The 25,935-nt window shown below is 41.3% G+C and overlaps 1 protein-coding gene across 1 annotated transcript in view; it reads right to left on the bottom strand.

Moving 5' to 3' along the window:
- ANK3 (ankyrin 3) overlaps window positions 1-25,935 on the bottom strand; it is a 439,766-nt gene that overhangs the window by 285,652 nt on the left and 128,179 nt on the right. The window lies entirely within an intron of this gene.

Below are 25,935 nucleotides of genomic sequence, written 5' to 3' on the forward strand. Positions count from 1 at the left end.
CTTAACGTGGTCAAGAAAAGAGAGATCTGTGTTACAAGCACTATCTCCATGTACTTAGAATTGTAGTTTTAAGCTTTTATGTCAAGGCTCACTTCAACCACCTTACAATTTTTGACACCTGAGTCCTCAATGACTGCAGCTTTTGACTATTCATTCTGGGAGGTAAAATAGCAGCAGCCTTAGAGGCCTGCAGGAGGATCTTTTACTAAGATGTACACAGAACAAGGTACCCAGTAAATAAGGAACCATATTTTTCCACTCAAATGTGAACAACAAATAGCTTGCTAGAAGTTGCTAATTTTAACCTTTTAATGGAATATATAATGCCTAATGAACGTTAAAAAAAAAATCAGTCTAATGCTAAGAAATCAAGGTAGAAATTGCCTTACCAAGTAAAAATAGATTTTCAGTTGACACTGAAATTTTATTTGTAAGAAGAAAAATAGTATTTTATATAAAAGTAAAAAATCATTTGAATTTGCAGTGCAAACAGCTAAATTGCATTGGATCTCCAGAGCTGTGTACAAGGCAGAGTGTCATATGAGGTCTTGTACCGTCCTCTCTGGAACTAGATAGCTATTCTATGGAGCCCAGGTTGTGAATTCCAAGGAGTGACATGCATCTGGTATACCTCCTATGTCACTTGGATAAAAGTAAATCTTTTTAGAATGTTTAAATCTCAAAAATCGTCTGAAAAGCCAACAAGTGGATTTATGCTTGGCTACCTTGTACGTGGTCATTAATGTAGCAGAAAAGTTGCATGGTAGAAATCCGTAATGGATTTTATGAAGAGATGCTCAGAGACGGAGAGCTCTCTACCTATTATGGACCTTTCTTACTGATTCAATAAAACCATAAAAGTTGCACCCATAAAAGTAAAAAAAAAAGCCATAAAAGCCAATCAAAAGCTCATTGCACCTTCACATCGGTACATACCAGTGACTGTCCATCAATGACTGCTAACAGTCACAAAGTTGTTCTTGGGGAATGAAATTTTTTAAATACCTGATTTTGCACTAACAGTGACTATTTCCCGTTTGAGCATGAGCTATAAACCTTCAGTATACTTGCTTCTATTTTTAAATATTCTAAGACTGTACAGAGCCCATCTACCTTCACTGTCATAGGCTATCTTCAACATTTAAATAACAGGAAGTGGGAGAGGGTTGGGGATGCAGGTTCCTCACAAATACAGGTTCTGATTATAATGTTCCATAGCCGTAAGCGGGACATACCTTTGTCTCCTAAATTCAAATTATGTACTGCAAATGATGGAAGCCTGAACTGGACACAAGGTTCACTGGAGAAGGAATTTTTTCCCAATGGTCAGCAAGCAAGGGTTACGAAAATCTGGGGAAGTGGGTAGTGGCATTGGAACAATTTTTATAGAGGAGGTGCTGAAAGCCATTGAACAAAACTGTAAACCCGGTATATGATGGAAACCACTTCAAGTCAAGGGGTGCTGCGACCCCACCCCCAGCACTCCTAGTTCCAGCACCTCTGGAAGTGGGGGAGCATTAGGGAATCAAACATGTTTGAGATCAAGAAATTAATGGAGATAATGTGGTATTCTAGCAGGGTTTTGCTTCTTCTCAGAACTTTTTTTAAGATATTATATTTGATTCTTTTGGATCAAGAGCACACAAGTTTACTTTTAATTGTGCATAAGCACACTGTCTTGCTGAAAAAAATGAAGACCATTATTGACTTGTGTGACCTTAAGCAGACATTTGTTTTGTTGGTGCCAGCCTGTACACACTGAATTTCACCAATAACAACTACTAAGGGCCAAATTCTGGCTTTGGCTTCAGTGGGAGTCACATATGTGCATTCAAGGACAAAATTTGGCCTTAAAGATTTGGTTGCTAATCTTCACTGCAACAGATATGGTCATGCAACTACATGTGAATTAAAAATTCATAGATGCAAAACAATTTGCAACATAATAGCAAAAAGTACACATTAAGGTAACATAGCTGAATGCAGGCCCAGTGGCCTGATGTGACCCAATGCAGCATTCAGTCAATCAGAAACCAAGAATATCTGTCAGGGTGGGCTGGCAAGGGAATGTTAAGAAGTCCAGCAAGGATTCTACTGTGGAGAGGGACTGGGAAGGAAAGTTGGTCCAAGGTACTGCAGAAGGAAAATCTAGAAAATTGGTGGTGGGGGAGGAGGGGAAAAGCTTTGGTGAGGAAGGAAGCTAATCTTGTGTTTAAAGCACAAGACTAGCATCCAGGTGACCTGGGTTCAATTTCTGGCTCTGCCACAGACTTCATGTGTGACCTCTGGGCCTCAGTTCCTCACCTGTACAATGAAGTTAATGATATTTCCCTATCTCTTAGAGGGTAAACAAGGTTTGAGAGAGAGAGATAACAGAGCAATGGGAGCCAGGTGAGTACACAGAGATAGAATTGAGCACATGGCTACACTGGAAACGTCAAAGCTGCCCGCAGCAGCACTTTGAAGTGTGAGTGTGGTCACGCGCGAGCGCTCCCGGTAATCCACCTCCACGAGGGGATTAGCTCCCAGCGCTCGGAGCCTGTCTACACTAGCGCTTTAAAGCGCTCAGACTTGCTGCGCTCAGGGGCGTGATTTTTCACCCCCCCGAACCAGCAAGTTAGCGCACTATAAAATGTAAATGTAGACAAGCCCTAAGTCCCTTTTACTTCTCATCCATCCTCATCTTGGGGTTGGAATAGTGCACTAGCTCCTGCCTTTGAAAACTTAAATTGAAATGTTTATTTAACCACAAGTACTGTGTCACTTATTATTTTCCATTAATATTTTTCAGCAAAATCTGTGTTGCTTCCTAAGCCTTTTAAAATGTACTGGTCCATGATCTATGACTAAATAACCTAGTTAAAGGGAAATAAAAACAATTTATTGCTATATTTTGTATGTTTTAAATACTAGGCAGTATTTTTACATGTTGGCACAAAGAAAGATTTGTGCTTATGAAGGTTAAAGATTTAACAGCACCAAAAATCCTTATTCACAGGCTAGATTTCATGCATGCTGACGTAGTTCAAGCTTCCACTAATGAGGATAACTCTAATAAGTGAGGATAATAAATGACCTTGGCCATTCATCCAATACATACAGAAGTGTGAGGATTTCACCTCTCAGCCAAGCCAGTTTAGTCCTGATTATATCTTCAGCTAATTAACCAACTCAAGCAAAACATGTGGCTGTTTTTAGTATGTGGATTACAATCACTGCATGAACTGTGGAGCCCAAACCTGTCTTTGCTGAAGTGAATTTCAGAGAAAGTGTCTTTTAAAGTTAAGATTTCAGAGAAGTAGCATCTTAGCTAGTGAACTAACAGTCAAAAGGGAACTATACCCTTTAGTCTGGAGTAATACTGGAGGGACTTTGTGAAGCCTGCAGCCTGAAGTGATATTGAAGGGAGAAGAAGTTATGGGAAAGACATGAGTGAAAGTTTTTGGACAGTTACTGAAAATAGACAATATATCCAAAATCTTTGCCTTAAGAACATAAGAACAGCCATACTGGATCAGACCAAAAGTCCATCTAGCCGGCTATTCTGTCTTTTGACAATGGCTAATGCCACGTGCCCCAGAGGGAATGAACAGAACAGGTAATCATCAAGTGATCCATCCCATCGTCCATTCCCGACTTCTGGCAAACAGAGGCTTGGGACACCATCCCTGCCCATCCTGGCTTATAGCCATTGATGGACCTATCTTCCATGAACTTATCTAGTTATTTTTTGAACCCTGTTATAATCCTGGCCTTCACAACATCCTCTGGCAAGGAGTTCCGCAGGTTGTCTGTGTGAAAAAATACTTCCTTTGTTGGTTTTAAACCTGCTGCCTATTAATTTTATTTGGTGACCCCTAGTTCTTGTGTTATGAGGAGTAAATAACACTATCTTCTTTACTTTCTCCACACCAGTCATAATTTTATAGACCTCTATCACATCCCCACTTAGTCATCTCTTTTCCAAGCTGAAAAGTCCTAGTCTTATTAATCGCTCCTCATATGGCAGCTGTTCCATACCCCCAGTCATTGTTGTCGCCCTTTTCTAAACTTTTTCCAAATCCAATATCTCTTTTTGAGATGGGATGACCAGATCTGTGTGCAGTATTCAAGATGTGGGCGTACCATGGATTTATATAGTAGTAATATGATATTCTTTGTCTTATTATCTATTATTTATCCTTGAGAGTAGGTGAGTTGGCATAACTGTCTGAAGTTGATATGGCATAGGAGGGCTAATATTTGGATTGGGTGTGCTTATTGTCATCCCACGTGTCATAGTTTGCTTCTGGGAGAAATGGCACAGACTCTAGTAAACTTTATTAAATACTTATCTTAAGGTTTTGTTAAAACAAAGTTATTTGGATTTTCTCTACAGTGACAAAATTAAAGAAGTGACAAAGGTAATTTTAGTCAGAATGTACCATACACTATAGACAAGCACCATAAAGATAGGTACAATGTAAAATTTACATTTTAAGTTATTGTAAGGATAAAAAATTGATTGCGATTAATCGCACTTATAACAATAGAATGCCAATTGAAATTTATTCAATATTTTTTTATGTTTTTCTACATTTTCAATATTGATTTGTTACAACACAGAATACAAAGTGTACAGTACTCACTTTATATTACTTTTGATTACAAATATATGCACTGTAAAAATGATAAACAAAATAAATAGTATTTTTCAATTCACCTCATACAAGTACTAAAGTGCAATCTCTTTATTGTGAAAGTGTAACTTACAAATGCAGATTTTTTTTGTTACATAACTGCACTCAAAAACAAAACAGTGTAAAACTTTAGAGCCTATAAATCCACTCAGTCCTACATCTTATTCTGCCAATCACTAAGACAAACAAGTTTGTTTACATTGACAGGAGATACTGCTGCCGGCTTCTTATTTACAATGTCACCTGAAAGTGAGAAGAGGCATTTGCATGGCACTTTTGTAACCACCATTGCAAGGTATTTTACATGCCAGATGTGCTAAACATTCGTATGGCCCTTCCATGCTTCTGCCACCGTTTCAGAGGACATGCTTCCATGCTGATGATGCTCGTTAAAAAAATAATGCATCAGTTAAATTAGTGACTGTACTCCTTGGGGGTAGAATTGTATGTTTCCTGTTCTATTTTACCCACATTCTGCATATATTTCATGTTATAGCAGTCTAGGATGATGACCCAGCACATGTTCATTTTAAGAACACTTTCACAGCAGATTTGACAAAATGCAAAGAAGGTACCGATGTAAGATTTCTAAAAATAGCTACAGCACTCGACCCAAGGTTTAAGAATTTGAAGTGCCATCCAAAATCTGAGAGGGAGGAAGTGTGGCGCATGCTTTTAGAAGTTTTAAAAAGAGCAACACTCTGATATGGAAACTACAGAACCCAATCTACCAAAATAGAAAATGAACCTTCTGACTCAAACGATGAACATGAGCATACGTCAGTCTGCACTGCTTTGGATTGTTATCAAGCAGAACCCATCATCAGCATGGAAGCATGTTTTCTGGAATGGTGGTTGAAGCATGAAGGGACATATGAATCCTTAGCGCATCTGGCACCTAAATATCTTGCAACACTAGCTACAACAGTGCCATGTGAACGACTGTTCTCACTTTCAGGTGACATTGTAAAAAAGAAGAAGGCAGCATTATCTCCTGAAAATTGTAACCAACCTTGTTTGGCTGCGTGATTGGCTGACCAAGAAGTAGGACTGAGTGGACTTGTAGGCTCTACAATTTTACATTGTTTTATTTTTGAATGCAGTTTTTTTGTACATAATTCTACATTTGTAAGTTCAACTTTCATAATAAAGAGATTGCACTACAGTACTTGTATGAGGTGAAATGAAAAATACAATTTTTTTGTTTTTTACAGTGCAAATATTTGTAATAAAAATAAATATAAAGTGAGCCCTATACATTTTGTATTCTGTGTTGTAATTGAAATTACTATATTTGAAAATGTAGTAAACATCCACAAATATTTAAAATAATTGGTATTCTATTGTTGTTTAATAGCACGATTAATCGCGGTTAATTTTTTTAATCGCTTGACAGCCCTAGTTAATACTACATTCTAAAGACAGATTGCTGAAATATGTTAGCACATATCACTGGGTCAGATCTTAGAAATCCATAAATAATTAAACTGTATCCTGCACAACTACAGCCATTATTACAATGAAACAAAACAACAAGCAAAAAGGAAACATGTATGACCTGATTTCTGGGTTCAATTAATTCCCCAGTCACCAAATTAAGGAGCAAAGCTGGTACATATACATATATTAAAAATATTGTAATAATGATGCACTGACTAAAATAAAAACAGGAGAAAATGAAGTGGAAATATTTGGTTCAGAGAGAATTCATTAGCTAGAACACGCAAAAACAATAGATTTCTGAAAACTGAAACAACATTTCTCCTTTAAGGCTGCAGTCCCTTTGGGGTGGATGGAACATGACATCACCAAGTAATATTTATAACCTTCAAGATACAGAAAACAGATAAGGATGAGAAAGTGTCATGATGAACCAGGATGCTAGGAAGACCCTAAGGCATCTTTTCAAAAATTCTCACTGGTAAACAAAGCATGTGTTGTAATTTTCCCCACATTAGAATATGAGACACAGGTAGCAGAGAGGAAAGAAAATGGAAATTATTGGAGCATCAAGCCTCGACACAGAAAAAGGAATCCTATTCTTGTTATGATACACTACTGATCCTCGAAGTCTCTTGGTTACCTGACTCCAGACAATAGGTTGGAGGGGGGGCAGTCTATTTTACTTCAATCCATTCCATATTTGCCATAGTTTATAATGCCTCAAAAAACAAGAGAGGTGAAAAGAAGAGAACAAGAGGAAGGAAGAAACAAAGATTAATAGAAATAGGGAAGAATATTTATTCTCCAAGTTATCACTTGCTTAGGATCTTTGGAAAAGGCTATGTAAATGAAATGGAGGTCCTGACTTAAAAATAATGCTGTGTTAAACTCTGTAAACTCAAAGTAATCCTTCAAAAGACACTCACAAATAAGATTAAAAAACCTCCATTAACTTTAGAATATTATGCTCAATGTACCAAAGAGCAAAGCCCAGAGGTGTAGTTAGCATGTGTTACACTTATATTTACCCTATCTCATTTTTCATGTATCCCGAAGTTGTGACTAGGATTGAATGGTTATTGCACCATTCAATGCCCCCAGCAGTGTCACCACACTATTCCTCCAGAGAATGGAGCAAGCTAAAAATTTTGAAAACTTACACAATAGAATAAAATTCACTTAAACCTCCCACCACCCTCCACAGACGTACTCCAGTGGACTTCAGTTTTGGTCATGATGGTACTAGTATATTCTCTGGCGGGGGGTGGGGGACAACATTACATAGGGAGCAGTGAGCAAGCCATGGCTTCAGGAGATCTGAAATCTGTGGAGAAAATGGTAAATTTAAAGTAAATGTTATGCTAAATGTTGCTCTTACCTTTACTCTTAAAGATATTCAGCATAAAGAGCTGAAGCTAATGGAGGTTTCTCAATCCCATTTGAGTCACATTTTAATTGACCTAATTTGGACTATTTTAGACAGACTTATGGCTGTAGATAGACATTTATTCATAATGACACATAGGTGGTGTAGTTATAATAACCATACTGAGAACATCTGCAGTTCAAGTTGCATAAAGAATTTTAATTCTTCCCTAGTTTCCTTATCAAACACTGAGAGTATGCTTATAACTGTTACAACTTTAGACTGTAACCAAATCATTGACTACAAATAAAAAATAAAATACATTCTATATACATGTCAGCTTCCTTCTTTTCTCAATGGCAAGTAAGTAAGGCACTTGCCAAGTTTGGTGAACGGTGTACTCTGAGTTCTGAGACCTACAATCTACACACAGTCAACCTGTGGAACTCGTTGCCAGGGTATATTGTGAAGGCCACAAATATAATGGGTTTCAAAAAAGAAATAGGAAAGTTCATGGAGGATAGGTCCACCAATGACTATTAGCCAAGATGGTCATGGATGCAACCCCATACTCTGGCCACTGATTGCCAGACGCTGGGAGTGGATGACAAGGCCAATGGATCACTTGATGATTCTCTGTTCTGTTCATTCCCTCTGAAGCATCTGGCATTGGCCACTGTCAGAAGACAGGATACTGGGCTCGGTCTGACCCAGTATGGCTGTTCTTATGTGGAGCAGACTGGTTAAAGGAAGATGATCTTGCAATGCTGTGAAAAGGTTGCATATGGAAGGTGTAGTGGGGCAGAGTTAATGTTCCAAAAACAACCTTGAATATGAATTTTTTCACATTCAAATATTTTTTAATTACTACAGCATGTTAATGCTGTTTTGAATTAATGGATATTCATTTGCAGTGTAAATTCTAGCTCAGTAATTCTGTCTGGGCATTAAACTATTTATTTTAAGAATTCTGCCTAGGCATGTTCTTAATTCACATTTCATGTCTCAATATATGCAATGGTAAAACCAAGTTTAACACAACAGACAGCTTTTATCTGTGACAGCTGCACCAAATAGGAGTGACCCTCAGACTAAATTGCTTTTTCAGAGAAGAATCTGGGTCATCGTCTCAGTTTACCAGGAACCACAAAAACTGTACATATTTAGAGAGATTTAGAAGTGATTTTCCCATATTATTTTCTGTACAAATCCCATTACAGATGAAAGACTGGGATGAGACTCAACTACACAATATTAGTAACTCTTGGGAATGCTAATAAAGATCACTAGCTCTTAGGAAATGCTAGTGAATAGTATTCAAAGCAGTCAACAATTGAGAGCACAGCTGTGCTCAAGTCTTGTGCTACGTACCCATTAGTGAAACGACATGATTTAACTAGAGCTATTTTAAAGTACTTGCAAAAATTTTGGCATTGCAAAATTTTGCATTAATTCCTCATGTCTACACAAAATTAATAGTAATTCCCAACATTTTTTCCTGTGCCCTTACCATTTCCCTGCTGCCAGCTCAAGGGGATATGCCAAGAGAAAGGGTGAGCAGTCAGGATGTTGTTACATTGCACCAATCCTCAGACACAGTTTTGGCCCCTAAGGTTGTTAGCAGCCACTGTCACTTAAGCCAAGACACCAGAGAACCAGCCCAGCACACAGTGATAAAGAAGGTTTTGTGCCATCTTTGCACTCATACACATAACCTCTGACTTGTGTTGCGTGCAGTTTGGCTGGACTTCAGAATCTAACATTCTTAGAAAGAAGAAATGCAAGGACTTTATGATTCAGCACAACAAATCTGACCACCAGTGAGTAATATAATCTCCGCTGTATCTGTTAATTTGGGATCAGACACCATGCAGGTTTAACAAACCATAACACCCCCTACCCGGTGATTGAAATACGTGGGTACCTAGCAACATTATCACAGCTGAGACTCAAATTGGGACCTCTGAAGTCCACAACACCATCTCTATCAGGGAAACCTCCTGGGCCAACATAATAGTTGCCTTATGCTCGCCTCAGATGGAAGCCACTCTTTGATGCTGGTCTTAAAAAATAAAATTTAAAAAAAGTAGTAATAGTAGTACATACCTTTGTTGTGTTTTAGATTAGTTGGCTTCAAGTCCAGGTCTGCCCTCCCTGTTTTGGAACATTAGCAGCCTAGTAATAATAAGTGCTAAATAAAAAGCAGTAATGGTGTAGGAGAATCATATCTGTCATAGTATCAGTAAATTAATCCATTAAAGTAAATGGAGCTGCCAAACGAAGAGTGGGATGGAGGCCAAAAGTCAAACACAGATGTAACACTTGCACCTACTTTGATTGTTTTAAGCTCGTATACATTATAAATATACAAATTATATGAAAATAAGTAGACTCATTTCAGTTTTGAATAAAAGAACTCACTGCTCACAACTGCAACGGAGATGTTTCTCTAACAGAAGGCAATAAATCAGACAATAGTGTCACACAGTTAATAGATTTTAACACCTTAGTTACATGGGCCCCAATCAGGCTTCAGGATATGTGAACATGGAACCCAAGAGACTGGGAAGTCCTCTTGTCTTCAATGGGACTGTACAGACGAGTCTATGCTAGTGGATCCCAATGCAAGATCAGGATATGGTCTACCCACAGCTCTTCCAATATCATGTATCAGGATCAACAAAGATTCCTAACATTATGCAGACCTTGTGACATGGCTAGTGGGATGCTGGGGACCAGGGTCCACAGCTCCAGAGCAGCCGCACTGTGTGAATGACCCAGGGTTGGGGACACCCAGGGTTTTCAGGTCTGTGGCTCCAGGGCAGCCCCACCATGCAGTGGAGTGAGGAGCCCGGAAGCCTTGGAGGCCCTGCTCTAACTAGGGCTTGGCCTTGGTTTCCCATCTGGAAATAGGGTGACCAGACAGCAAGTGTGCAAAATCAGGTCGGGGTGGGGAGTATTAGGCTATATAAGAAAAAGCTCTGAATATCGGGACTGCCCCTACAAAATCAAGAGATCTTGTCACTCTATCTAGGAGTCTTGAAGCTGAGGGTCTCAGAGTTTCCAGATTCTGTGCTGCCAGATATGGGATTGGTACAGCCTTGTAAAACTCTGGGAACCCCAGGATTCTTACTCCGCACTCAGCTGGCTTCCAAAAGGCATAGACATTCAGAAAAGTTTGCTTGAACTTGTGTGAACACTCACTTGCTTTACATTTTTAATTTGTCCCAGACAGTTTTACTTCCCCCAAACACCCCATTACAACCACCCCTCTCTACAGAGATGAAATCAGATGTGCAAGAATCAGTTAGTGTTGGCTAGATGTCTAAGGAATTAACTGTTTGAAGAAGACTCGAGCAAAAATTCTAAATGTTTCATTTTACTGTCCCATACTTGAATACTGAACCTGAGCTCTCCAAGGTATACAGGGTGAGAAAATTCTAGGTAGTCATGCTATTTCAGAACAGGCAAATTCTCCTCTTAGTGTTGCTGCCAGGGAAGCCATGAAATCAAAGTCAGAAAGTGTCACTCAGTAAAGGCCCTAAATCCTAACAATGTAAACGCCATTTCTGAAGATTTTTTTTTAAATACTTTAAATAAAAAATGAACAAAAAGGAGAAGTCTCTTTAGACTATAGAGTAAAGGAATTATTTAATGGGACTACTTATTTATTCATTATTCCTTCCTGTGTTGGATACCTTTCTGTGTTCAAGTGGCCACTTTTTATTACATTCCCATGGGACTTCTAGCACAATGAGGAGGATATGTAGTCATCACAAAATCAGCATACTATCCAAAGAAGATTTCTAGTACACAATGCACCAACACACTACACAGGTTATACAATGGTGTCTTGACTTCTGGGGGGTGAGAGGAGGAGGGAAACAAGTAGAATTATATCTAAGACTTAACAGCACATGGTACAGAAATGATCAAATCTAACAGTGAAGGCATATTTTACGGATGGGTTTTCTCTCTGATTTTCCACGAAATTAAATTCACCACTGGAGTCAAATCTGTTCCTTTGTGTTCAGTAGAGTAGTATGCAAAAAATCTCAAATCTGTGAAACTGGCAAAAGCATCCAAGGATTTTCAGGGCTACCTTCAAAAGTGTCTTTATGTTTTATTTATCTGGACAAAAATGAAAGCTTCATTACAATATCTTCACAACTAACACCAATGAAGGCTTTTCAGATGAAGAGAAGTGATTATGGGGAGGCGGTGTCAGGGGCTACAAGCTAAAATTCTCTACAAAAATTCAGAAATGCAGCCTATGCTAGAACTTCGTGAAAAGCAGTTAATCTGCACAGGAGCCCCAATTCTATCATTTTTGCCTAGCGAGAGAAAAAGCAGGTATGCAAAAAATTCCCTTGCTTAATTCTTCTTATGGCATTGGCACATAAAAACCCCAGTTGAGATCAGTGCCCCATTATACTAGGCACTATAGAAAGACATCGTAAGAGACAATCACTGACCCAAACTGCTTATAATAAGAACATAAGAACAGCCATACTTGGTCAGACCAATGGTTCATCTTGTTCAGTATCCTGTCTTCCAACAGTGGCCAATGCCAGGTGCTTCAGAGGGAATGAACAGAACAGGCAATCATCAAGTGATCCATCCCCCGGTCGTCCCAGCTTCTGGCAAACAGGCGAGGGACACCCAGAGTATGGCATTACATCCCTGCCCATCCTGGCTAATAGCTATTGATGGACCTGTGCTCCAGGAACTTATCTAGCTCTTTTTTGAACCTTGTTATAGTTTTGACCTTCACAACATCCTCTGGCAAAGAGTTCCACAGGATGACTGTGCTTTGTGTGAAGTACTTCCTTTTTTTTGTTTTAAACCTGATGTCTTTTTAATCTCTCCTCATATTGAAGCTGTTCCATACCCCTAATCATTTTTGTTGCCCTTTTCCAATTCCAATATATCTTTTTTGAGCTGGAGCAACCAGATCTGCATACAGTATTCAAGATGTGGACATACCATAGATTTATATAGAGGCATTATGATACTTTCTGTCTTATTATCTATCCCTTTCTTAATGGTTCCTAACATTCTGTTAGCTTTTCTGACTCGGATGCACATTGAGCAGATGTTTTCAGAGAATTATCTACGATGACTCCAAGAGCTACATAAAATGTTTGATGATCTTAAACATTTTGAATAAAATCAGTACTACACAAAGTATTGTAGATGAAGTGTAACAAACTAGAGTTTTTTGAACAAAGGGAAAATCTTCATTGCTCTAATATCTATTTAAGGTGAGGTTCTCGGGTTACAAGTCTGACACAGTTTAAGGGGACTCTGAAAGCCATCTATCCAGCCAGGGGGACATTGTTCTGGTGCAACAACTGAAGGGGAGCTATAAGGCAGCTTTCTGAGATCCCCCTTGCAATCTCTGGTGCAGTAGGTGGAACAGGATGGGGAGGAGCATGTCAGAAGCAGGATGCTGCAGCCCACAGGAAGCTGGGGACAGGCTGCCATAGCTTAGATGCCTCCCTTAGATGTCTAAATTATGCTATGAGCACTGAAGCAGCCCAGGTGCAGGGTGGGATGTTATTAAGGTGACAAATCCACCGTAGCCACTCCTCCCCCTTGGCTCTGAGTTCTATGCTGTGCCTCTAAGTGGTGTATCACAGCATCTCACTCCTGGACCCTGCTCTTGCATTCAGATCTGTGTGGACAGACCCTTAATCCCAAGCAGAATCCCATGAAAGTTACTGGGGCCCTGTACAAGTGAAAAAGTCCACCCGCCTGTATCCAGCTGAAGACTGGTAATTTGTAAAGACAAATCAAATTATTGGGCCTGCAAAATACAGGCACACAAAATTGTACAAACAAAATTTGGATGTGTAATTTTGGGCATGCCCACTTCAGAGGCCACTATTAAAATCTGGACGGTATGTTCTTGTATAAGGAATGGTGAAAAATATGGAGAAACTGTATTTTATTTTATTAACCAAAGTTCTTTGGTTTTGTACACAATCTGACATGATGAAGATAATGAACTGAAGATCATCCTTCTATGGTTCTTTTTTGGAAGAATAATAAAATAATAATACTTAGCACATCCACAATACCTTTCTTCCATACATTTCAAAGCACTTTGCAATACAGAATAACCATTATTACCCTTGTTTTAGAGTTAAGGGCCAAAATATTCAAAAACATATTTTCCCAATTTGAGACACCTTTAAGTGACCTAATTTTCAGAGGACATGTGATCAACAAGGTCCTTTTAAAATGTCTCAAGTTGGGCACCCAAACCCACTAGTCACTTTAGAAAATCTTGGCCAGGGAAACTGAAGCACAAAGGAGTTAAGTAACATGCAAAAGATTACACAATTAGTGAGTGATGGCACCATGAGCCTACACCAGGTGTTCAGACTCCAAGTTCAGAGGACTTTGCTGCCTTCTAGAAAATGGAAGCTTTGCACAAAGATACGTGTACATAAAATCTAGAAATACTGTTTGAGTCTCAAATAAATTCCCAAAAGCCTTAAATAAACATGTGAATAAATTTAAAACTCTTTTAAACTTTGCACTATTTTTCTCTTAACTGGTTTAAAACTTTGAACTATCACACAGTACCAGTTTACATTGTTTATCATTTACATCCTGCTTAGAGATGGGCACAAACCAAAATCCAGAACTTGAGGGCTAAAGTCTAAAATATGACCCAAACAAAGTTCTCAACTTACAAAGTTCTCAACCCCTCTGAAGTCCTGTAATATCTGAGCACAAACATTTCAGAATCTATTTTCTAACTGATAAATGGGTAACTCCCCTCCTTGCATCCACGACATCACTGCATGTGTAATACCCCTTGAATCAAAAGGAGACTAGACTTTTCATCTTCCAGTAGTTTGTACTTAATTGAACATTACAATTACAGCACTTCACTGAATTGAAACAAAATCCTGATTTGTTCCTATTCTGTTGATTCCAGTTTCACATATTTTAAAAGGACAGAAGTGTGAGTAATATATTTTCAGTTCCTAATATAGAATCTGTGATCTTCGACAAGCTTTAAATTATCAAAAGCATTTGTTAAAGACATCCGAGTTCTATCCAAGTCAAAAAAAAAAAAAAAAAGGCAAGAGAGACTGCATTATTGTTGTAAGGTTAAAGAGCTAAACATGTACACATTAGCCAAATGGTGCCTGAGAAGGAATATTCAAATATCTGAAAAGAGGGAGGAATTAATTATGGAACTACAACTAGTAAAAACAGAATTAAGTTATTAAAAGAAAAATTTAGATAGAATATCAAAGAAAACTTCTAACACTGAGATACAATGTATTGCAGAGCCCAATCCCAAGGCATGTGGTAGAAGCCCAGTACCTGAGACAATTAAAACTTAATCAGACAAAACACTGATGACTGCACTGTCAGGGTGATGAATGAGATGATCGAATAGGTCTCTTCCATCTCTAATCCTATCATCACACTGTGATTACTTTTGCGAGTAGGACTCCTGTGCACCATTTTTCCCTGTTGCAGAATGACAAAATATTGTTCTGTTCCATTGCACAAAAACCAACATTTTCAAAATAATAGATATTTTATATAAGTTTGGAGATACATCATTATTTGCATGAAAATTTAAAGGTAGTGGACAAAACCACTGCTGTTCAGTGATTTAAAAAATTTTTAATAAATGTTACTCTAATTGTGCATTACACTATTTACAACAATCAGAGGAAAAACAAAAGGAGGTTAATTTGTACTATAAGAGCCTTGTTCTCAATGTTCATCTTTGTGCCCATAGCAACAGTATTTAGTCCCAAGGATATTCCTAGGCTAATAAATCATAAAGTGCATCCAAGCCATAGCCTTGCACATGTTCTTAAGCATATAGTTTGCCGATTTGTGTACTTGAGCAGAGATTGTAGACAAAGGCATCAGAAGCCACATTTTGACCATATCAAGAGAACTGTGTACTTATGAGCACAGAATGAACAATTTACCTACTATTCTGTAACAAAGATGTACTAATTAAAATCAGCAGGTTCTCATTGGTTTCCAAGGCACAGGGTGGATAATTGTCTCATTGTGATAATGGTCTTTATGATAATTGTCTCACAATTGCCACTACACAGATCCAAAATGCTGCTGGTGTTACACTGACATGGAGACACTCTCAATCTTTACAACTGAAGAAAATCATATTCTTCAGCCCAAACCTTCAACTATTAATGCAGATAAAATTTAGCCTCGCAAATCTTCATGCTTTAGCGTTTGCATACAACCGTGGATTCCCTCCACTTCTCTGACTGAAGAGCTGCATGCTGTAGTGAGATCTCCTATTATAGTTATTACTACAAAATATATTACAGCAGAGTTGCCAGTATACTATGAATTAGCAAACAATTAAGACTAACATACACTTCTCAAAGCACATAAACCAAGTACAAGTTCTGATGCAACTTTATTTTCCTTAATTCATGTCTGTTAGCCTACTTGTTAGTTCACAAATTTCAATAATTTGTAATGGGTCTCCCAACCCCTTTGTGATAATTAATTTCCTCCTGCGTAATTTTCCTTTTAACACACTGGAAATTTTGAGCCATATGCTTTGGTGTAAAATAGTGTAACTGCACTATTTGAGCTGTGACAATTTACACAATCTGAGGATTGAGTCCTTGAGTGGAACCTCATGTAAAAGTCTTGATTGTTCTACATGAACCAATACTAGTAATACACACGCATATAGTAAAAAGCATATGGGGAAAGAAATATGGTACTTCATTTTTATTGATCAATAGGCGGGGAGAGCACAAAGAAATGCTTGTTAAAGATATGTTAGTACAGATCCTGCCACTAGATCCACACATAGCATAGCTCTGCCCATGCTAAAAGGGGATTGTGCCAACTGTCTCCATGACATCTACTAAATATGGTTTGTTTATCTATCTCTCTATCTAGTATGCAGCATTTTATATTTTATATTTTTTTGAAAAGAGTATCCAATATTTTTACTAGTAGAGCTAGGTGATATACAAAGATAGCCTGAATGGGTGAACATTGTAACTTGCAACAAATTAAAAATGGAAGCCCATATCCTCCACTGATACAAATTTGTGTTAGTGAAATTATGTTGATTTATTCCAGCTGGGGTTCTGGACCAGGAGCTTTCACCTACAGCATGCCCATACTGAATTTAGGCATTAGATATACTACACATTTTCCAAGAAAATCTCTTTATTTTTCAAACTTCCTTTTCATTGACTGACTTTATGTAAAAAGTAAAAACAAAGGTCCTAATCCATTCCAGACAATATATCCACTGCCTTGGCATGCTGTGTAATTCCTGGAAGGCCATTGATGCTGGCTCTTTGGAAGGCTGCCCTAACCAAGGGAAAAGTTGGCTACCATGAAAGCTCTAAAACAACGTACAGCAGCTCCCTGGCAGTGCGTTGTGGTGCTGTCTGGAGTGCTGGCATACCTGCTAGTATCTGAAAGATATAAATAGAGAAGGAGGACAACAGGACACACTTTCATCCTGTTTAAAAAATCATTACTGTATAAATTATTTATACATTTGGATGTACATTTTATTTATTTGTATTTTATATGTACATTTTGTTTATGTTCTAAACCTCCCAAATAATATGGCTTTTAAAAATATAAATAAGAAAAATTTTTGGAGGAGCAGAGTGGAAAAATTATAGCTATTTTTAGCAAAAAGTAAACAAACAGAAGAAAAGCTGGCCGAGGGAGTTTGCAAATGTGCTCTCATACTATTATATCCCAGAAATCCAGACCTTGGGTCTTCTGTCCCCACAGCCAAGGTCATACACCCATAGTTGCAGCAGGCCCAGGGTTGTCCATTTCCAAGTCAGGGGGCTGATGGCTCCCAGCCTATCCTACAGCAAGAACTTGGTTTTGTTACAGCTACCTTGAGTGATCCACAAATGGGAAAGAGTAATTTAGTTTTCCTGCCATGCCTCCATACCCTGGCTAACTTCCAGAATGGATTAGTTAGTCTGGGAAGATATAGTGATTCAGACTGCAGCTCCTACAATATAGTTCCCCAGCTGACCAATTTTCACATAGAAAAACGTCATTCCCTGAGCCATGGAATCTCCTATATTGTATTCTACGGTCACTAAAAGGTGTGCACTAATTATTCTGAAGCAAAAAGTAACTTCTGTGGCTGCAGAACCCAAAAGACCCATTCAGGGTTTTTAACCAACAGCCACACAGGCTCAATATGGCACAATCTCAATCTCAAGTGTGGCAAAACCCCCAAACTCCAATAATAGTAGACTGTACGATGAATCTGCCAGCAACATACATGCAAGGGACATACTTTTTACCATGCTACAGCACTGAGATCCTAGGATGGAAGGATGTGTATAAGTACAAAGTATTGCTGTCACCTAATAACTACCTCAGCAAAATGCTAGACTGAAACCAGGTAAGGGAACAAACAGCTTATCAATTAGGAGTCACAAGAGATCTTCCCCTCTGATAAATTAAGTACTGAAGTGGATAAAGATAGCCTGCTGTGCAACTTCTGAAAACTCTGTGTGAGACACTTTGACACCTTTGAAACAATTCAAAATGAGTAATATTTACTATCTGTGTTGAAAAAAGACCCCATTATACAAAAATGTGCAATGAGAATCTGTAAAAACTGTACTGTGGTGTGTTTTATAGACAGTGGGCTGTTTACAGCTCTGAGCTACGCTGACTGGTGAAGAGTCTGTCTAGAGGAGGATGCAATGATGCAAGATGCCTTCAAGCCCATTTATGGGTGGAGGGCTGGATTTGAGTGTGGAGTCAGGACAGTGTGCTGATATGAATCTTGGACACAACTGCTTTTAATATGCAGCATGGGGTAGTACACATTGCATCAGCAGGGGTGGATCTGGTCCACTGACACATGCAAACTCTGGTTTGGCACCACACATGTGGTGATGATATCCATGTGCTAAGTTGTATTTATCATCTAACCTTGTGTGCCTCATCTACACTATGTTCCTTCAAAGAAACAAGTTAAAAACAAAATAAAAGAAACCACGTGCTACCAGAATACTTTTTATCTTTGTCCCCACTCTCACCCCCCAAAATGTGGATTTCCACCCCAAAAATTACAATGGAGAACCAGGATGAACAAATTTCAGTCTTGGAACACTGACAGCTTTAGTACCTGATATCTCATCTTATGACCCATCAGAGCTAGAAATAGGAGCTTTGCACCATTAACAAGCTGGTGTCATCCCCTTCCTCTGCATTCCCCTTTCCGATGATAAAATGCTTATGTTTCTAACCCTGATAATTGTGATCATTTAAAAGTCTTTACAGGGAAATTCTCCAACTAAATTGGGGATCCAAAAGCCTCCTTAACAGGGAAATTTTCCAACTAAATTGAAGATTCCAGCCTCTGAGGGGTGTATGTAACCTTGTGAATTTTAGGGTACTTAAAAATGATTATTGTAATTATCTTGGGCTCCAAAGGATTACAGCTTCTGATAATCATCTAGAAGTTTGAATGATTATCTGAACCAATAGTTCCCATCAGGGCTTGAAAAAATTTACTTGCACACTCATTTAAAGTGCTTTGTAAGGAAGCAGCTTCCTAGGAAAGTGCCATCCACTACTGCAAAAACTAAACTTTCATTTAAACAAAGAAAGGAAAATAATCTAGCCCATATGTCTGTCAAGGCAGCCTTTCAAGTGTGAATTAAGTCTAAACTGGTGCAGTGAGGTCTTCCCAAGTCTGCAAATAGCTGCAATGCCTCTACTCCTGATCATAACTTTTAAAGCTGCAGCATACTGATTGCCAAGGCTCTGGTTGGTTGTCTTCATGCTCAGAGTATTACTCAGAGTATAGGCAGCAGAGAAACTGACAAGAATTAGGTCAGTCTCACTGTAATCAAGCTTGAGAAAGGTAAAAGCTGAAGCAGAAGCAAGAGCTGGATGGAGCTCCTAATCGGGAAACAAGAATATGGAGGAGGGATACAGCAGCAGAGTCACCACCATCCTTGCAGCTACTTGGGTGTTCTTGGTTTCTGGAAGATGGAATAAACACAAAATTCACGTCCATCATCCCAAGGAGGTTTGGAGAAGTTGGGGAGCATCTTCAAACTAATCAGATACCTACTAGCTAGAGATGACAAAAGATGGAGACCCGTGAGCAGTATTCAGGGACTCTGGGAGGAATCACAGCACTCCGCCTTTTCACACAGGAGAAAGGGACTTGGCTAATCATCCAGGTGCTGGCCCTGAGAAGTGGACCCCACATTTTAATTTAGTGCTGTGACAATTAGGTGTCTGGTACATTATTTCAAGTCCTGTGTTTGTTTGCAGAGCGGGGAGGGCTGTGTGTGTCGGTCAATGGAGTTATAACTGGCACAAGGCTAACCAAAGCAAGCCCAGAGTGTTTTTCCCAGAAACTCTGTAGAATCCAGAGATAATACTTCTGGAAATGACATCACAGCAGAGAGGATGGGCAAGAGATAGATGCATGACCACTAATTTCAGAACAACTCTGAGCTGGAGTTTCTGTAAATGAAGTAACGGAAGCTGGTGTCATCATGGCACAGGCATGAATATCAAAATACCCTCCCTTCAAGAAGCTTGCCAGCCACTCTGATTTGGAGTTGGCGCCTGCTTGTATTGTTAAAGCTATCATTTAAATAGAATCAAATTGGCAGAGTAACCTCTAGTTTAAAATGTTTGCTTTCCCAGAATTGGCAAGATGAAACATATCTAAAGAGTGAGAGTTCAGCATTTCAAAGGTAAGTGATAAACTCTGGACTTTATTCAACACAAAAGATCTATGGGCTTCATGGCAATAAATCTGACTTCTGAGAGATCAAGCATAAAATCATTCTTAATTGCTTCCAAAGACAGACTCATTAGTTGCTGTGGTTTTATGTTAATGAGACTCTGTATCTTGACCAGCTTCGTTCTAAGAAGTTCAAATCTGTCTCTTCAGAACCACATATATCAGAACTGACTGATACCAACAAAGGCTGGAAGTGGTGGACACGTAGGTTGGAAAAAGTGGGGAAAAGCTTGAGAAGCAGTGAGAGAAATATTGGAAGAATAGCACAACAGGAGCTGCCTTTCCCAACTTGCTCTAAAACACTGTCTGTACATGATGCAGGATCAAAACGTATATCCATCTTGGCTGGGGTATATCTTTATTACCAAAGAAATTAACAATTTATTTTAAAAGACGTTCAGATCAAACCCTCTCCCCAGGCTCGGTTGCTCCGAAGGTTCCTACCTCACAATTGTTCAGCCCACACCCTAGGTTCACTCCCCAAACCAAGACAGTCAGAGTGGCAGCAAACTGAAGCCAGGTACCTCCCTTTTAATTCTCTCCAGTTGGGGGGCTTTAACATCAGCCTTGATATAGCTGGCAGGGATGGGGGGTGGGAGGAAGAGAAGGCTAGCTTCAGCACCATAGTTACTTTGCATAGGGTCTGTGCACATCTTACAGTAAGTATGCACCAGTCAGCGAAGAGAGAGGAGTTAGTGTCATTGCTGCTAGGCAATAGGATTCCAATTGGTAATTCATCTCACTTCTTAAGGTCCAACAACAGTCTGATTGTGTAAATGCAATTTATTTGGTGAAATCAGTCATAATTAAAAACAAATCTGACTCTGATTTGAGAAAATAAATGTCATTAGTAAAACCAGAACATCACTCTGACCCTTGAAGACGGGAGAGGATCTGCCTACTGGAATCTCATTACATAGCAATGCACCACTACAAAACAAGTGCACTGAACCTGAGGCTATTAACCTTGTGCTGAACTTTCTGGCTTCTGAATAGGGATGTGTGATTTTGGGTCCTTCCCCTATACCCTGGGCAATATTAAAGGGACATCAACCAGTAAGGACTCAACAAAATATTCAGAACCATAGATTATTTATCAGATTTCATTCAAATACCACAAAATATTTTTTTTCATTAAAAACAATACCAAACCTTTAGCTAACATAGCTACAGCTGTAGCTCTCGAAGCCTTTTCTATTTGAAACTCTTCTTAAAAACAGTTTCTGTCATAGAAACTTCCCAATAATTTAAGTCCTGATTCCACACCTTCTTTGTGGCATGTGATAAAGTAATAGAAGTGTAAGGAGAAATGTTGGAAAATGCTTTTTAATAAAATGGGTTCAGTTGCTTGGTTACACACCATGCTTGTATAATCATGTTCTCATTGAGGTTGACTGCATTCGTTCTGTCCTTTTGTGTATTTGCTATCCTTGTAATTTTGAGGTCATCTGTAGATTTCAATTTATACAAAAGACAGATGTGAAACAGCTGCACAATATGCAGAGTAGCTTGTTTGAGTTTAGTTGGTCAAGAAAGCCACTCTTCAATAAAATAAGCATTCTGAAAATACACCTGGATTGAGTTTGAGACTGGGTTACAGTTAGAAGGAAACATCTCTTCTTGAAGATTAATAGACATCTCACCATTGTGACAGCTGCAGCTCAACTCCACAGATCAGTTTGAACATTCCTGGTCTACAAATAAGACGGTTACTCACCGTTGTAACTGTTGTTCTTCGAGATGTGTTGCTCATATCCATTCCATTAGGGGTGTGCGCGCGCCGCGTGCACGATCGTCGGAAGATTTTCTACCCTAGCAACACCGGCGGGTCGGCTGTGGAGCCCCCTAGAGTGGCGCCTTCATGGCGCTGAATATATACCCCAGCCGACCCGGCGCCCCCTCAGTTCCTTCTTGCCGGCTACTCCGACAGTGGGGACGGGGGGCGGGTTTGGAATGGATATGAGCAACACATCTCGAAGAACAACAGTTACAACGGTGAGTAACCGTCTTTTCTTCTTCGAGTGCTTGCTCATATCCATTCCATTAGGTGACTCCCAAGCCCAACTTAGGTGGTGGGGTCGGAGTGAGACATTGCTGTGTGCAAAACCGCTGACCCGAATGCAGCATCGTCCCTGGACTGTTGCACTAGTGCATAGTGAGCTGTAAACGTGTGGACTGATGACCAAACCGCCGCTCTACAAATGTCCTGTATCGGAACATGTGCCAGGAAAGCAGTCGAGGAGGCTTGGGCCCTCGTGGAGTGAGCGGTGAGGTGCGGTGCTGAGACACCTGCCAGGTCATAGCAAGTCCGTATGCAAGACGTAATCCAGGAGGATAGGCGTTGTGAGGAGACCGGTGAGCCTTTCATTCGGTCGGCCACTGCAACGAAGAGTTGCGTCGTCTTTCTAAAGTGCTTTGTGCGGTCAATATAGAAGGCCAGGGCCCTTCGTACGTCCAGGGAATGCAAACGTTGATCCTGGCGAGTGGCATGTGGTTTGGGATAAAAGACCGGGAGAAATATGTCCTGGTTGATATGAAATGGAGAAACCACCTTAGGGAGAAAGGCAGGATGTGGACGAAGCTGCACTTTATCCTTATGGAAAACTGTATAAGGGGGCTCGGATGTAAGCGCCCTGAGTTCAGAAACGCGCCTTGCTGAGGTGATGGCTACGAGGAAGGCTGTCTTCCAGGATAGGTACAGAAGTGAACAGGTGGCCAGTGGCTCGAATGGAGGACCTGTGAGCTTGGAGAGAACCAGGTTGAGGTCCCACGTCGGGACGGGCTGACGTTGTTGTGGGTACGTCCGGTCTAAGCCCTTGAGGAATCTAACGACCATCGGGTTAGAGAATACCGAGGACGCGAGTTCCCCTGGGTGAAAGGCTGATATAGCAGCCAGGTGAACTCTGATTGAAGATATCGCCAACCCTTGCTGTTTTAGGGATAGGAGATATTCCAATATGAGAGGAATAGGTGCCTGTAACGGGGACGTGGCTCGTTGTTCGCACCAACAGGAGAACCGTTTCCACTTGGCCAGGTACGTGGTCCGTGTTGAGGGTTTTCTACTGCTCAGCAGAATCTGTTGGACAGAGTGCGAGCATTGCCGCTCTGCCTGGGTAAACCATGGAGCAGCCACGCTGTGAGGTGGAGTGATTGCAGGTCGGGGTGACGCAGCCGACCGTGGTCCTGAGAAATGAGGTCCGGACATAATGGAAGCGGGATCGGTGTCTGAACCGATAGTTCCAACAGTGTGGTGTACCAGTGTTGTCTCGGCCACGCTGGAGCGATCAGAATTACCTGTGCCTGGTCTCTGCGCAATTTGAGCAGTACCTTGTGGACCAGAGGAAACGGAGGGAAGGCATAAAACAGGTGGTCTTTCCAGGGAAGGAGAAACGCATCCGAGAGGGAGCCCGGAGCTCGACCTTGTAGGGAGCAGAACACGTGGCACTTCCTGTTGTCTCGAGATGCAAACAGGTCTATCTGGGGAAACCCCCACCTCCGGAAGATGGAATGTATGATATCCGGACGGATAGACCACTCGTGCGTCTGGAAGGACCTGCTGAGTCGGTCCGCTAGAGTGTTCTGGACTCCAGGGAGGAACGATGCCGTGAGGTGGATTGAGTGGGCGATGCAAAAGTCCCACAGGCGAATGGCCTCTTGGCATAGAATTGACGAACGTGCTCCTCCTTGCTTGTTGATGTAAAACATGGCCGTGGTGTTGTCGATGAGAACTAACACACAACGGCCACGTAGGAGATTGAGGAATGCTTGGCACGCCAGGCGTACCGCCATCAGTTCCCGAACATTGATATGTAGGGCTAACTGGGGTGCAGTCCACAGTCCCTGGGTATGGTGTTCGTTGAGATGGGCGCCCCAACCCAGAGATGAAGCGTCTGTGACCAGGTGTAGAGACGGTTGTGGAGCGTGAAATGGCATCCCCTCGCAGACCACACTGTGATCTAGCCACCAGGTGAGGGAGGCCAGGACCGAGTTCGGGACCGTGACCACCATGTTCAGGCTGTCCCGATGTGGACGGTATATCGATGACACCCAGGTCTGGAGTGGGCGAAGCCGAAGTCTGGCATGCCTGGTTACGTACGTGCAGGAAGCCATGTGACCCAGCAGGGTAAGGCACGACCTCACCGTGGTGGTTGGGAAGGCCTGTAGCCCTTGAATGAGGCTCGTGATGGTGCCAAATCAGTTGTCTGGCAGGATGGCTTGTGCACGTCTGGAATCTAGAACTGCGCCGATGAAATCTATTCTCTGGGTAGGTTCTAGAGTGGATTTGTCCTTGTTGAGTAGGATGCCCAACTCGTTGAATGTGTGCACTATTCTGTGGACGTGAGCTTGAACTTGCTCCTTGGTGCGACCGCGCACCAGCCAGTCGTCTAGGTACGGGAACACCTGTATCCCTTGTCGACGAAGGTACGCTGCCACGACAGCCATACATTTCGTGAACACTCTTGGGGCCGAGGATAGGCCGAAGGGAAGGACTGCAAATTGGTAGTGCACCGTGTTTACCACGAATCGCAGGAAGCGTCTGTGAGGTGGGTAAATTGAGATGTGAAAGTATGCGTCTTTCATGTCGAGGGCGGCGAACCAGTCTCCAGGATCGAGGGAAGGGATAATGGCCCCCAAAGAGACCATGCGGAACTTCAACTTTACTACGAATTTGTTGAGTCCGCGCAAGTCCAAGATGGGCCGCAGACCTCCTTTGGACTTGGGGATCAGGAAGTAACGGGAATAAAATCCCCTGCCCCTTAACTCTATCGGAACCTCCTCTATGGCCCCCATGGCCAGGAGCGTAGAAACCTCCTGTATAAGAAGTTGCTCGTGAGAAGGGTCCCTGAAGAGGGACGGGGAAGGGGGGTGGGAGGGGGGGATAGAAGAAAACTGGATAGCGTATCCCCTCTCCACCGTGCGGAGGACCCAACGGTCCGAAGTTATGAGGGACCAAGCACGGTGGAAGTGGGAGAGACGATCCCGAAAGGAGGGGGCTGGATCCTGGGGGATGACTGGGACGCCGTCCTCGACCGCACCTTCAAAAGTTCTGCCTGGGACCTGAAGGTGGTCTAGGTGGCCCCTGGTTCTGGCCGGGTTGAGGGCCGGTCCACCTTCTCCTACCACCTCGCCCTCGCCTCCGGGCCGAGTCTTGTCTCTGACGAGGCGGGGGGGGGGGGGGAGAAGCGCTGAGGCTGCGGCCTAAATGGTCTGCGCTGAGGGCCCACAACATGCATCCCCAGGGAGCGCATGATTGTTCTCGAGTCCTTGAGGCTCTGTAGGCGAGAGTCCGTCTTGTCCGAGAACAATCCATGTCCCTCAAAGGGCAGATCCTGTAGGGTTTGCTGCAGCTCCGGAGGCAAACCCGAAACTTGAAGCCAGGAGATCCTCCGCATAGCGATACCCAAAGCCAGGGTCCTCGCAGCCGAGTCTGCTATGTCCAAGGAGGCCTGCAAGGAGGTCCGAGCCACCTTCTTACCCTCCTCTACCATGGCTCCAAACTCTTCCCTGGACTCTTGGGGAATCAACTCCTTAAACTTCCCCATAGAGTTCCAGGAGTTAAAATTGTAGCGGCTCAGTAGCGCCTGTTGGTTCGCCGCTCTAAGTTGCAGCCCTCCGGCTGAGTAAACCTTACGGCCAAACAAATC

This window comes from Trachemys scripta, chromosome 7, assembly GCF_013100865.1.
Source record: "Trachemys scripta elegans isolate TJP31775 chromosome 7, CAS_Tse_1.0, whole genome shotgun sequence".
NCBI lineage: Eukaryota > Metazoa > Chordata > Testudines > Emydidae > Trachemys > Trachemys scripta.